The 15,100-nt window shown below is 40.2% G+C and overlaps 1 protein-coding gene across 4 annotated transcripts in view; it reads left to right on the top strand.

Moving 5' to 3' along the window:
• Positions 1-15,100, top strand: part of LOC135160513 (transcription factor hamlet-like) — a 93,322-nt gene that overhangs the window by 58,126 nt on the left and 20,096 nt on the right. For 2 of the 4 annotated variants that reach the window (XM_064117132.1, XM_064117134.1), the window contains 2 exons: positions 7,382-7,511; positions 14,704-14,828. The gene's annotated coding sequence lies outside the window, so the exon portion shown is untranslated. Of the gene's footprint in view, positions 1-6,500; positions 6,545-7,381; positions 7,512-14,703; positions 14,829-15,100 lie in introns of those variants that run through there. The other 2 variants (XM_064117135.1, XM_064117133.1) reach the window with 2 other exon arrangements.

The raw sequence follows: 15,100 nt of genomic DNA, 5'->3' as shown, positions 1-15,100 counted from the left end.
TTTGGTAAATTAAGGAGATCAGTTGTGATGGTATGGTCAGGTATTTCCTCAGAGGTTTGCGAGAATTTGAAATATCAGTTTCTCGGTGACACAAATTTTTCTGATTTATTTTTCCATTTATCAATGGACCAGGGCTTGATGGTTTATGTCGGGGTATTTCGTCAGGCGTTTCGAATTGACGTGAATGACAAATTCCAATTTTGAATAAAGAAATAGAACGCTCGGCAGTGTTGATCGTCGAGAGGATTTTAGAAATAATTTTATAGAGACAAATGATGAATTTTAATGGAATGCGATGATTTATTTGAATGTTTTAGGTGAAAATTCAATCAATATTTCTATAAATTCCTGTTATTGATCAATTTAATTTAATCAATTCAATTTTATCAATTTTTAGGTTGTCCTTAAGTGAATTGATTGCGTTAATTGAATAATTAACCTAAGATTTAGAGTTCTATTTGATTTTTCCATGAAGTAGTGCATTTTAAACGATGAAATTTTTAAAAATTTTACGTGTCGCGTGTTGAAAGTTTACGCGCACATTCGTCCGATAATTTCCGATAATAGGAACCGATGCACGATGTTTCGCTCGTATCAACGGAATTCCAGTGGCCTTTTCTATCACATAAATTTCAATGAAAGGTGTTGAATTAGGAACGCAAGGGCCATTTAGTAACGCAAAACGACCTTCCCTAGCACAACATTACAAATCACTTGTGCAATATATATAATCGGCGGAAATCAATCTTCCCTCGCTCAGTCATCAATATTTATTCTATTCACACGGATGAGCTATCGATCTGTGAATCTGTAATGAGCCCGTCGCGAGTCAGCGCCGCGCAATGGCAGATGATTTTAATATACCTTCGATCTGATTTCATTGGGGCCTTGAGATAACTCCTGACTGATCAAGACGGTCGCACCCACAGTAATATGTCCATGGATATATACTGCGTCGCAGTCTGCCATTTTTTCTTTCAATTAACAACAATGTTATGAGACGATTCAGGAGGGAATTCAATAAATATTATTTTTCTAGAGGATATCGTAGGGTTCGTTTGAATTATGTGAATGATGACGAGGTAATTTAATTAACTCGGATTTGAAGCCAATCTCTCGATGACTCTTCAATCAAAATTCCATGTCGTACGGTTAGCAATAGTCGAACGGAACTTTCTTAGGACAAAAGTGGGGGACAATGAAATTCTCTTTGGGGGAAAAAAAAAAATTTCATGACCGTAAATCTCCGGATCTCCTCGTGAAGGAAGACAGTGGATAGTCGAGGTATTTAAACGAGAGCGTGTGCCCTCAAGGCGACCATTCGAATGCAACGGGGTTTTACATTCGTGGACGACGTTTTTGGATCTCAACTATGAGTTGCGCAACTGTCGATAATGGGGAGATGATTAATAAGACTTGGATAACATTTTTAACTGTATTGTCTATCTAAAAAAAAATCGAAGGAATCCATTCATTCATTTTTGTTCATAAAACTCATCCAGCAAATAATTTCGTGGACTGAGCGATGTTAATTGAACCCAAAATTTTATTTTTGAAATTCAACCAAATGTTTTTCAAACGTCCAGTTCGAACATTGAAATTTGATCTCGATCATTGGGAAATGTGACATCCAATGCCGGACACGTACTTTTCCCACGTTCCGAAATATGAAATTTATTGAATTCATTAATAATTTTTCCTCGTCTTCGTTCATTGATAACGATTGATGAAATTGATGGCCGACTTCTCAGCGGAAATACCTTAATAGTCCATCTCGCCGATGATTGATGAACGACTCACACCGGAAATATAATTAATGAGTTATCTGGATACTGCAGCTTCTGTAGATGAGTTTCATCTACAGAATTAAAATTTTCCGAACCAACTGCCTCCCTCTCACCCCCAAATTCTCGTGAACTTTGGCCCCTTCCCAATAAATAAGTGAAAAAAAAAAGAAAAAAAAAAATTCTCCCCAAGTATTCGCGAAAGGTAGCCCTGCGGCTCTCGGCAATCACGTAACGGAGCGTTGGTCTCGTCCACAGGACGATTTCCGTCGGTTTTAATACGAAGAGGGATGTTGCCGATACCGGTGACGACTCGTGATTGCCCCAAGAAGGGAAAGGTGTGGCGCGCCGGCGCAGTCATGTTGCTGATTTATAAGGCTAAATTCCTTCACTGGCTTGGTGCACACTGCCAGCATACAGCCATGCTATTCCTACGGTGTTTCAAGCAATGCAAAACCACCCACACAATTTTGTTAGTCCTCGATTGAAAACCCATAGCTTTCAGGTTGATACGGATAGTTTAATGTTATTTTAGTTTTTTTTTTTTTTTAATTTCATTCTCATTCCACTGACTCCACCCTCGCACCGATAAGAGGAGTCAGTCTGAGGGGCTTGAGGACATATTGTGCAACAGATGAACGTAAAAATGATAAGAATTAGCGTAACACGATGAGCGAGAGGGGCTTTCGCTTTTCATAATGTACCACTGGTGCCGGAATTTAACACGTGCCGAGAGCAAACGAGCATTTCGGAACAATGGCCAGCGGCCTTGATGCTGATCGACAGTCTGTTAAGTAATGAATAGGTAGCTAACTGCGAGGGAGTTCAACTTGGTTTATTTAATGGACTCGGCTTTTGCATTGCGTCATTATTTCCACTGCGGTCATGCCACTTGGAGCTAGTTGTGATGTAAAAACGAATTTTAGGTTGGGGTCTTTCGATAATACAAAATTTTCAACTGCCAAATCCCTCAGGAATCATGCGTGGAGTCACATCTGTCGCAGAACATGTCGCAGAAATATTCATAAGAATCTTCAAAAAAATATGCAGAGAAAACTCCGCATTTTCTTCCGAAGCTCCTCTCGGGGTGCCCCAGAGCTTTTCCAAATTATCCCATTAAAAAATATCTCTCTGCCGGAGATGTTCCACAAACCTTCAGAAAAATATCAAAACCCTTCTCTGGTACCCAAAAAACATTTTTTGAATCACCAGAACGATCTTCCCAAGACCTTTTGCAAGAACTTCTTCAGTCCACAAAAATATTTCTACTCACACCGACTGAAATTTAAAGATATTTCTCACTCTTGATGATGAAATTCCTTGCAATTCAAAGGGTACTATCGCATCATGAAAATATCCAACTGCATAATCAAAAAATACAGGCGAAGGAGCTTGGGAAAGTGCTGCATGAAAAATTGAAAAGAAAAAAAATTCTTTCCGTATATTTCTTAGGAGTGAGAAGCGACAGGGATCGTGTCATACGGTGGGCGGACTTTCTACGCGCATGCCGAGACCACGTATGTAGTCTCATACATGTGAGAGGGAAGGGGTGTGTGGAGAGGGCGAAGTCGATCGTGTTTAAGTATCTATAACTTTGGTTTACACTAGAAATGTGTTCCGGCAAATGTTACCAGCATCAGCAAATACCCACACATACACACATATGCGTAATTTGCCGCCCCTGTCTCTCAACTTATTCACCGATAGTCATTGTGATTCACTGCCGGCATTGATGTAAATGTTAGGTAGATAACTGATATCTGCATAATTATTCGTTTATTATGTAACAATGTTCAGTGGGGAAGTTGAAGCGGTGAATTATTTCAGGCGCAATCGCTCTATTCATTATAACATTTAATTAAAACTATTGAATAATACCCGATTCACACAGGGAAGTGAATGATTGAACTAACGATAATATTATAAATATCCCATATTCAACGAGATATGCAATGACACCTGAAAGGTTTAAATAAATAATAAAAAAATTTTTAGTTTGATTATTCACGTTTTATTCGGTGTTTTGTTACAGGGCATGAATTCAATTATATCGTGAGGTTGTTCATGCAGTCAACCGGAGACATGTCTCCTTCATGCTAACTCAATTACACAATTGAATAATACACCTGACTATCCACACCATTCGTTAGAATAGCCCTATTCACTCAGGAATATGAGTTATTGAATTAAGAATCTCATTCTTAATCAAATCGATGTCCCCTGGCATCTGAAATCCCTCAAAAAATACTTCTCATTTTGATTTTTCATTTTTCATTGACTACTTCAGTACCTCTTAAGTCGTCAATTATCACAATAACTAGTACATCCAGTTAATTGGACCCATCCCCCTTCAATTCCCACTCAGTTACACCATTAAATCTCGACCATCATTTCTGTTGTTCCATAACCCTCAGTTTTAAATCGAAATTCTCATTTCTACAATTTATTCTTCCTCCGACATTTATCACACTTCAACGATAAATTATCACCCTCAACAGTCCACCCATCCAACCGAAGATATCCATTATTTAATATACCCCTCGGTACACTCCATTACAACTAAAATTCAATTACAAAAAATACCGATAACAATCTCCTGAAAATAAACATTTCACAATTGTCCTGTCAGTTGGTGCCCGCAGGATTTTAGCTGAGTGTCTCGTGTGCGGCTTTACCGAAAGGTGATCACGAGTAACGAGTATACACTTTTGTACCGTGGGGTACAGAGGGGGGCCGAGGAGGTGGGAAGGGGGGAGAGTTTATTCCCGATAACCCGTGCGGTTTGTCCCGCCAGAATTTCACGGTGCCGTGAGCAGAGGAAAAATATACATCGGCAAAAGTCCATCGAAGTTGAGAGAAATAAAAACAAAGAAAAATAAATAAATAAATAAATAAATATAAAAAAAAAAATACCTGAAATATAACGACTTGCGAGGCGGTAAGGGTGGGAGGGAGGGGTGGGGAGGGGAGTTATGGACGTAAGCAGCTGGTGTGTACAAATGCGAAAGCTAAATAAGTGAGATAGAGATACGGGAACGGAACGGTCTCCGGCGCGGATCCGGATCGCCTCGTGCGGAGGCTGACGGAGTCACGTTGCGGCAGCAGCCGGTCGTAGCCCGGGATCTAGCTCTCTCCTTCACATCCACTAACTCTCCCCTGTTGAGCGCCTTTCTGCGACTGGCGACACGCCCTGACGCGATAACACCTACACCAGCATACGATAAGAGCGCAATGGCTCTTGTCGGGTGTGGATGTGCGTCCACTGGGTCTTTCGTAATTTTAAACTGCCGTTTATCGATCCTTTTTCTTTTCGTGCCATTTACTCAGTGGTTTTTGGTTGATTTTTTTCTTGAGGAAGGTGAGTGAGGCTGGGTCGGCGGCCAACGTTATGATGATGAACGCCGGGGTTGGGGGAATGGCGAATTCAATCGATCATTGAATGGGAGTGATAATGTTGTGGCATGAAAATTTTAATATCAATGATTTTGCCAATTTATTTATCAACAATAAATTTTCCACTTGTTTTTATTGAGAATATTCAAATGACGGTTGGAAAAATATTGAATTTATTGAAATAGCTTTAGCTGAATTATTCAGACTTGGATTAAATTTAATGGAGTGCATAATGGTGATTGAAATAAATTTTCAATTTTTATGGGAATTCCAGGGAAATCAGAACATCGAGAGGATAAATAATAAGAAAATTATTGCAGAGTTTCCGATAATGTTGGATCAATGGGGTTTAAAGAGACTCTTTCGTGGCAAAAAGTGCAAATGCTTAGTCACAAAATGAGTAGAAATTTCAAAATGATATTCTCAATTCGTGGCCTTAGATTACAGGAGCTTCATTTCATCGCACCCACCATAAATTATATTTCTGGTACCTGTCTTTCATTAATCACTCACATGTTTTACACGTTACCAAAGCGACATGCCCTATTACGGTATTTCACGAAACATTTCACCTAAAAACTCGCCCATCCACCGTCCCATCGATTGCTCATCGACGAATGAAACCGAAGAAATGTTATTAATAGATTCAATAACTGAAATATTTTTTGACGTGGGAAAAGCCCATGCCCGAATTCGAATGTCTTATTTTTCAATGCTAGAGATGACATTTCAATGTCACAACGCCAATGACAGAAAATAAAAATGGCCCAAGTCCCTCATGCAGACGACGATATTGGGAAATATTAGTCATGAAGTCTTTCGATTAATTATTAAATTGGAAAAATTTCTAAAAATTGAGAATTGACTTATCAAGAAGTGAGAATTATTGAATTTAATGAAAAAAAAATTGTTTCATTGACTCAATGACTCCCCGAGCCCTCAAGTATGCGTTTGTTTAGTTGTGAATGCCCGATATTACTCCCTGAAATTGTAATAGTAGATCATAAATTTTTACGTTATCGAAACAAGTTAGAGACACGAGTCATATAGAGAGTTGAAATATCGAGGTCTACACCTGATATTCCGAATAGGATTCGAATAAACGGACCGAGGGAGAATGAATAAAAAATTAGAATGCATGATTCAGGTGGGAATTGCGCAATTTGGCCGATAACGAGTGTTGAAAAATGTAACTAGTTTGGCTAGGAGGATTTTTGGTCGGAGAAAGGATCATGAGACTGTCAATTTTACGGGGACTTCCGCACAGTGAGCGCTTAAATAGTGGTTAGTTACGCTCGTTAAACAGGAGGAGGTGCATTTTTAGGTGGATTAATGATTCAGTGGGCGGAGTTTCAGAAATTTGAGGGGTAAAAGTAACTGTCGCTGGGGTTAACGGGCATTTTCATGGGATTTTTAGGCTTCCGGTATACTTTTTCACCGCAAATTTTCAATTATATCGAAAAAAAATTCCTTCAAATTTGCATTTTAAATCAATAGACGAATTCAGTTTGAATTTTCGAAAAATGATGACCCTGGCACGCGGTAAATTTTGGATGAGGAATATATTCAACATTTTTTTTTTCCAACATTACAGATTAATGTCCATACTTGTTCCTCAGAAATTTTGAATATTCCCGCGAGGACAAAAACGCTTGCCCCCGCTGCAAGTGGAAATAGCCGCCCGACGTGGCTATGGTCAGACAAGCCCAGGGCACAATTTTCACTCTCCAAATTCTGACTTCGCTGTTTCCTTCTTATTTTATATCGACCCACCACACAGCCCAATTACATAATTAACATAAAATCAACAGAAAGTACAGTAATTAGATGACATAAATTTCGCGAAAGTTCAGTACAAATAATGTCGCTTGGAAAAAAAAATGCCAGAAGATACATTTTATGTCACGTCCTGTCAAAAATCAAAATTATATCCCTTAATACAAAGTCCAATAAATTTGCCTCTCGCAAGACGACCGGTTGGGCATTGAATTATGTCGACAAATGTGTCAAGACAGGCCAATTGCCCCCTAACACCGGAAATGATTTTTTATATATGGTGTCATGCATCACCGTAGGCCAGGTGTCATGACGGCATTGACAGGCATTCGTTGTCCACTAGACTTTTAAGGGGAGTCCGACAAACCGACTTCACTTATTCACTAGCATTTTAAAAAATCTCTCGTCTCCCTTGGCGCATGTTTCAGACGAATCGGGGGCTCGAGTCCACGGCCAAAGTCGAGGAGTCGCGTCGAACAAAGTGACGCTGAATTCCACGGAAAAGATGATTGGGAAGGAGACAGGAAATGACGGGTGCAATAAGACTCCTGATTTAATGTAAGTGCACAGAAAAATTAATGCCTGAATTTTACATACCTTTTGCACACAGTTTTTCTTTTGTTGGATACCATGAAACGTGATCAAGTGCATTATGAAAAAATCTTGTCTGCACAACTTGGTGAGACGGAAAAATCGTAGTTTATTTTAATTAATTAAATGAAGACACCCTGAAGACACTTGTTTTCAGGGTAATGCAATATTTAACCTTGGAAAATTAAGTAGAAATCATTGATTCGGGTAACCGTGAAAGTCATACTCGTTTCCCTAGTCGATCGCACGTCTTCACCTACGCCCCAACGGAAATTGAAATTCCCCTTAATGATCCCTAATTTCTGCTAGTCATTACGCGTAAACGGGCGCTATCGATGTTGACTCGTTCGTTGTGGTGAATCTCGGGAGATCTTCCTGGATTTTTGATTATTAAATCGCTCATTTCCGGAATTAAATCGACTGCATGACCATGAGTTTTCATGTCTATCGTTCATCAGAAAATTGTCTGTCCATTTCTTCCCTTTTCTACTGACGAAAGGCACCTCAAAATCATCTCAATTCTGTGGGCCAAAAAAATTTGGAAATGCTTTGTCGATTATTCTCAAAAGTCCTCTCATCTCCGGAAGCTGTAGATGAGCTCCTGCGGTGCCTCGTGCGCATTAACAAAGTAACAGATATAAAGAAATAAAGTGGTAAGAAATGCTTCCTTGATTGACCGACTTGTCACGCATCGACGATATCCTAAATTCGAAGACCCGGGCCAAAGAAATAATTCACCATGGATAGAGTCACGCGACTGGGCGTCACGCTGGGCGACCTCGGCATGCCCCATAGGAGCCAACTATCAAGTCATTGATCATTGATATGCTCGCTGCCGATTCTGACTTTTGGCTTTCATATTTTTTCCTGCTCCCTGCACGTCACCTTCTTTTCATTTCAAATAAAAATTCAGGGGAATTAAAAAAAAAAATTTTTTTGTCGGCGCAAAGTCGGGGCAATACTGGTGGCTACTTTGGGGACATTATTCACTGATAACGTTCGGGTAAAAGTAGTTGTCTACGTTGGAACAATGTCGGCTATTAGTTTCGTTCAATTTTTAATGTCATTCAAAAGCAAACAAGTAATTTAGTGGTTAAAAGAGCGATTCTGTTGTGACGAAAAGAATGTCCCAATTATTTCCAAAAGAGCTGAGTCACAGCGGGCAATTATATGCCTCAATCTATTGAAATTTCCCCGATTATGAAAGTCGGGTGAATCGAGGGAAACGATATTTTACAACTAGTTACCAAAAACACGAAGTACTTTCACGCTTCCACACAGTCGCAAAAGGGCAGTCTCATATGTATGTTGTACACGGTCAAATAAATCCATCGGTGGAGTTTCAATTGTCACCTTCTCCCCTTTTTCATTGGCAACACTGACAGCCACCGCCAACAGGGAAAAACATCGATCCAATTAACCAGTAGATTTATACCTTCGAGTCAGACAGTGGAAACGGGTAATCGCACCGAGAGGAACAAAACATCTTTATCGTGAAATTACGAATTTTTGGATAATTAGGGTGACTTAATGGAGAATCACTGGAGTTATTACGAATGCTAACCACAGAGGCATGCGCATAATACTTTGTTTTGCAATAGGTAGATATTCTACAAGAATTTTAAATATTTTGGGGGTGGGTTTGGCGTAATTACCGAGTCATTCAAGCCTGTAAATTGGACCACAAAATTTAAAAATGAAATATTCCTACAATAAACCGTCATTTCTGACGTGAATAATTACTATTACTATTCACAAATTGATGAGATGAAAAGCGCTAATGAATTCTATATATTTTTCATCAAACTATTTATTTAACGACTCTCCCTGCGAAAATTTCAATTTTTCATCACCAACGACTCCGTAACCAGTCTCTCCAATGCATCCGTTAATCCTCGGTGCATGGCATCTGCAGGGCGGGGTGGCTCGCCTCGACTGAGCCACCTATACATCCTCAGTTCACCCAAGCCCAACACACTGACACTGTAAAATAGGCAAACGTATAAAAACGTCCCGAGGATCACGACGTAGATGAAGCGAAGAGGGCAGGGGAGTACGCGGTGTGGGGTAGAGGGCGAGGTAACTTAGAAAGTGAAACTGAAAACGCCGAGTTGTGAGCCCCACCCTGGCGTGGTCTCTCCGCTCACACACGTTCAACCGGTAACTTCGAGCTGCAAAAGTTGAAAGAATAAAAAAAAAAACGGAGGAAAAAAAATAATCCGTAAAAATGAGATGAATAAAAAAAAAAAAAGGAAAACGGGGTACTGTCTACACTTAGAAATGTCGAGATACAGTGCAACGAGCCCGCAGAACTCGATCTGTGAAGGCGTAAGTGAGAGGAGAGGGACAAGTCCTCCGGAAAAAGACGGATTTTTCGTCCTCAACGCAAGGATCAGACTTGGGGATTCTTTTGATTCCCGGAGGGGGCGGAAGGGAGGGGGGAGGGGGGCAGGAGGCGGACTTAGAAAGTAAAACCGAGGACGAGGCGAGAAGAGAAAACCCCACCCATGCGATAATGCGGAATAATGTTACGGCTGGGAGACATTTAACGGATTTTCATTAGTCTGCGGGGGATTATTTTGGTTAAATAACGCAGCAGTTGTTGCAATTTTTTTGCGATAATTTTCGCCAAGACCTACAGAGCCATCTGACAAGCACAATTGCCTCTGGAATTTCACGGAATTTTGGGGAAAAATTCTTTTAGTCTCTGATTGGACTGAATTTTCAGTGAAAATTTTGGTAAAATTTGCAATTCCGCTAAAATTTGCAAATCCGTTCTCAACCGTACGGTTTATTTAAAAAATAGACGAGTTATGTGAGTGAAATGGGAAAGATTTACTGTACTTGAGAGAGTTGCAGCCCTTCAACTTGTCCAACACTGATAAAAATCTCCGAATAAATTGAATACACGAGCTATTCCATCGGTTCAACAAATTATTTTCGTGATATTAGATAATATTTTTTATTTCTCTCGGTTCACTATCACAGCTGAAACAGAATCCCGGGGTTACCTCATTCCACAACACGATAATTTCACATTCTTCCCACACGTGTTAGGACACACACTGCGATTTAGTGTACGTGAGGGGCAAAATGCGCGAGAGCTTGGATGCCAACTCCTGATACGCTCCACTACCGTGGCATTCCATTTATGGGCCAGAGAGCATCCAAACCGTTTACGGGTTAGCCCCATTACAGGAAGGCACAACAGCCTTATTCCCCCTTCCTTCCCACCCCACCCCTCATCATCACCCTGATTTTCCACACATTGAAGAGCCCCAGTAGCTATGACGAGACACGACCACACTTGAGACGATACCAGAACGAGGGAAAAAGGAATTATTACGCGGGTAATTGCCTGCGTATAATTCGACATGAGCGTCATTGACATTAAGTGCGACTTTGGGATTCTGTCGGTGGTTTTTATTCTCCTCCAGGTGGCATTATACCGGGTATGGTGTTGTATTCACCTGACTTGGGAAGAAAGAATTGTGGAAAATTATGGAGCTGTCATTTTTCATACGATGAGGCATTAAGAATTGCGTCTGACAATCGTTCATTATGTGAAAAATAAATCAAGTATTGCTTTCCGATGAATTGCACATGAGCTTTTTTAAATAGCAATGGGAAAAGAGATCGAGGAAATTTTTTTGTTGGATTTTTTTAAATCGTTTCACAAATTTTTCCCTGAATTTCTCTCTCAAAAATTCCCAGAGAAAAAATTTGCCAAAATTGCAGTCGGAGGGGATTCATTCGTCCTGGTTCCATTGTTCTCCACGTGGTGACTTCACCCGCGACCTTTTCATTTGACGAATAGGTAAAATAGCGAATCACTGACTAAAAGCCCCCACAAAGATCTCTGCAAGACCAAAGCGACCAGCTGGTCGCAGATGATCATCAACAAGTTTCAGCAAAAAAGTAAATTAATCGAGTTATCAACAAAAGTGGTGGTGCTTCGTCACATTTACAGCCATATTAGCATTAAAAGGCTTAACTTACAACTTGTTGATCGACATAAACGCTCTGGTACATTGTGTGCGTTTAAATCGCCAAGGCGATCGAGCATTGTCCCGGACATTAGGAATTGTATAGACCACCAAAGACCTTGTCCAGATGCCAGCATCAAACGCTAATGTTTTCAACTTGATTCTCTTGTTTAGTCATCCTTAAGCATTACGCTTGAGTGATTGGCGCTAATGTTTTGCTGATCACGACCCCAATAAAAATTTTTTCATCGATTTGTCAGTGATGAGGAGAAAAAAAAAATGTGACAAAAGATTATTAAATTAGGCAATGTCACTTTTTATAAAATCATTACAAATGATTGACTCGACACAAATATCGAATGATCATTGGTGAAATTATTTCGTCATAATTATTAGTCGATCTTTCACTGTTTCATTACCTATAATGGACTACCGATAGATCATTAAAAATCCATCTGTCATTTGTGGACTATTAGACCGAAGCGGTGACCTTCAAAAGCATCATTTCACTTAATTTCTCTTTTTCAATTATGTTATCACGAAAATTCAATAATGAGGCCGAAATATTTTCATCATTTCATCGGTGAGATGATCAAAGTCAAGGATATAATCGAGGATTCATGGGCCTCAAGTCCCATTACCATGTGAGAGTAAGAGAGAGGGAGAGAAATCCCACAGTGATTGACGCAACATGATGCATTGTGTCGACACCCGTATGCAGAATAATGTTGATAAATAATTGCCGACAATTGTTAAGAGGCATTCAGATAATCCCGGTGTCCTTCCCTCTCGATTCTCCATCCTCAACGATTATAAGTGGTTTCGACCCCCAGGATTTAATTTTGTTGTGTGGAATACCCTACGCTCACTGTCTCCTGTTGCATGGGTGTTTTCATACAAGTGAGAATGACGGCAATGTGCATCGTTGATGACAGTTACGTAGGTTAACTTGCATTATGCATGCATGGTATGTTTGCGGATATTCACGTGCCGGTTGTACTCCTCCCACTTTATAATGTAACGGTTTGTTAACCAATCCCGAAGGGCTCGTTATTTTATTCTCAGGGTAAATCGTTCAACTTTCGAGGGTTGTTGGAGAATAAAATTTTCCACATCGAGAGGTCATCAACCCCAATAATTATTTTCACTCCCTTAAAAAAATAGCTCTCTAGAAATTTATTTAACATTACAGTCAAAGGTTTGACTATTTTAGCAGTTAATCTGGGCCTCAGTATGACGCGAGGGCCTTCGGGGATAGACACGTGTGAGCCACGCGTTCCATTGTGCAGATTCGTCATTACGGTACGCCCACGTTGGGGAGATGAGGGGAAACTATCGCCGGTTTGTGAAGATGTTGGAATTCATGTAGACATATGAAATGATTGGTTCGATAAGATGCCTTCGAGGTGTCAAGATCACGATTCGCTTCCTGCTAATTTGGTTGGTGATGTCTAACGTCTTTATCGAGAGATTTCTCGATTGACGGATCATATCTTGACTAATATGGATATCCTGTGGCAATGGATTTATGAAGCTCTATCGAGTGACTGAAATGGGCCTTCCTGGCAACGTTTTTTCCCCCAATTAAATTTGACGAATTTAATTAGTGAAAATTATTAGATTAATATCGTCGTGTGTAGCGCGAAAGGTTGAAAGGCAGTTGGTTATCCTTAAATTTGGAGGATTACAGCACTTCCATTCGGAAGGAAAAACTCCAGAAACTTGTGCAACACTCGGTGGTGTTCGTAAATACTGGAAGCAACGCCTCTTGGCCCATCAAACTCGGTTGCAATGCCCGGGTGTCGGGGGCGCGCACCAGCAATCCTAATAGAGATACTGCTGAGGATAACTGGGTCGACGTGAGATGCCTTTTGTGGTGAGAATATTCCCATTTTAATCCGTCGAAAAATACTCAAGGATTCAAGGGAATCGGCTGTCTTTCGCAAGAGGACACTTTTTACTTCGATAAAATACGTTTTGAGAATATGTAAGTATCCTGAATCCAGTTGAACCAGGATCTTGGGATTTAACCACCATGTAAATCCTAATAAAGCTACCATGGATAATTTCAACGAGCCCACGTGACAATAGTTTGAGCCAGTTTTAGTGAAAAGGTCGTGAAGGATTTTGTTAATGATCGAGAAATGCCTGAATGATTCAATTTCACCGGTGTTGGTATTTTCAATTTCTTTTGTGCCTTCGGACAAACAAAATTACTCAATAAATTAGGCAATGGACCGGAATGATTTACCGTCGTTGGAAGACTTTCCTCACCCAGTGAAACCTTTTCCACTCCATGAAGTTTGGATATTTGGCGCAGACAGGATTTTGCCTCGAGATGGCTTTAAATCTTCCGTTTAAAAAACTTTGCTTTGTTGTCCCGCTGGCCAATTCCACATTCAACAAACGTAAATCTTGGGTGTCAGGGAAGGCCTGCCCGAATCGTCCCGCCAATGAGGCGATTTGGATGGCAATATTTGGGTCGATGATCGCTGGAGGTTCAGGCGATTGAAACTGAAGGGGAAGTGTTTGGACATGGGCCTGGGAAATTTCCATGTCGCGCTCTGGGATTTCTAGTGCAGAATTTTTATTGCAATTTCGTGTCTATAATACGTATTCCATATTTCAGGAAAAATTCCAGAACGTTCAGTAAAAAAAATGCGTAGTTTTATTGAATACTATTTTGACTTTGACATTTTACTTTATGAAAAATCGTCGCAAAATGATTCCACTCATGAAAATCCCCTTTCTTACTTTCTCCCGCAGCCACATTCAACTCACGATAGTGCCCAGATTTTTTCTTTCAGAACGAATGATTAATCGGTAAATTACGAAGAAATATTTCATTAGCGAAGACAAATTTGTCACGTAAAATTGATAAATCCCTCCGAAAATGAATGACACCCGTGAATTTAAATGTTATTAAATTCCTGATGCCCCAATATCGTGGCAGAAAATCGTGAGCGTGCGATCTCCTAACATATCGATGGATCAACAATACTTCCACAATCTCCACTCGTCGAATTGTCGCACGGTGATGCCATTTTTTTTTTCACATACACCGCAGATTACATTGTGACCGATGACAATGGAAGCATAAACATCTCATTGATTAGATAAACGTTTGTCTTCCCTCTGATCCACTTTTTTACAATAATTTTTTTTTTTTACAGTTCCATTTTTATGGTCCACCTGCACGTGCGTTCTGGATCGAGACCATGTCGAAATGTCACGCAGAGAGGGAAAAAATACTGGAAAAAATGCTGGAAGAAACGGTTCCTCATCGATCGTTCTTTCGGTAAGTCAACTTTTTTGTCATCTTCAATTCCGTATATATTTTTTTACCACCTCCGCTCTCACTTGAAACGCCCAGGAATCGGATAATAACTGTGTCAAGACGCTCTAGATCTCCTCTCGTACAAATTGCGCAAGATAGGCAACAGTTGAAGGCGAATAGAGGTGAATCAAAACGATGGAGCACGAATATCTACTGATCCGATATAGCTCCCAGAAGATCTGGTGTACTTACCTCCTCAATTTACAATCTCGATTACTCAAAACTGGTACACC

This window comes from Diachasmimorpha longicaudata, chromosome 3, assembly GCF_034640455.1.
Source record: "Diachasmimorpha longicaudata isolate KC_UGA_2023 chromosome 3, iyDiaLong2, whole genome shotgun sequence".
Classification (NCBI taxonomy): Eukaryota; Metazoa; Arthropoda; class Insecta; order Hymenoptera; family Braconidae; genus Diachasmimorpha; species Diachasmimorpha longicaudata.
Note: the sequence above shows the minus strand (reverse complement) of the source record. Positions and strands in the feature narration are given on the sequence as shown.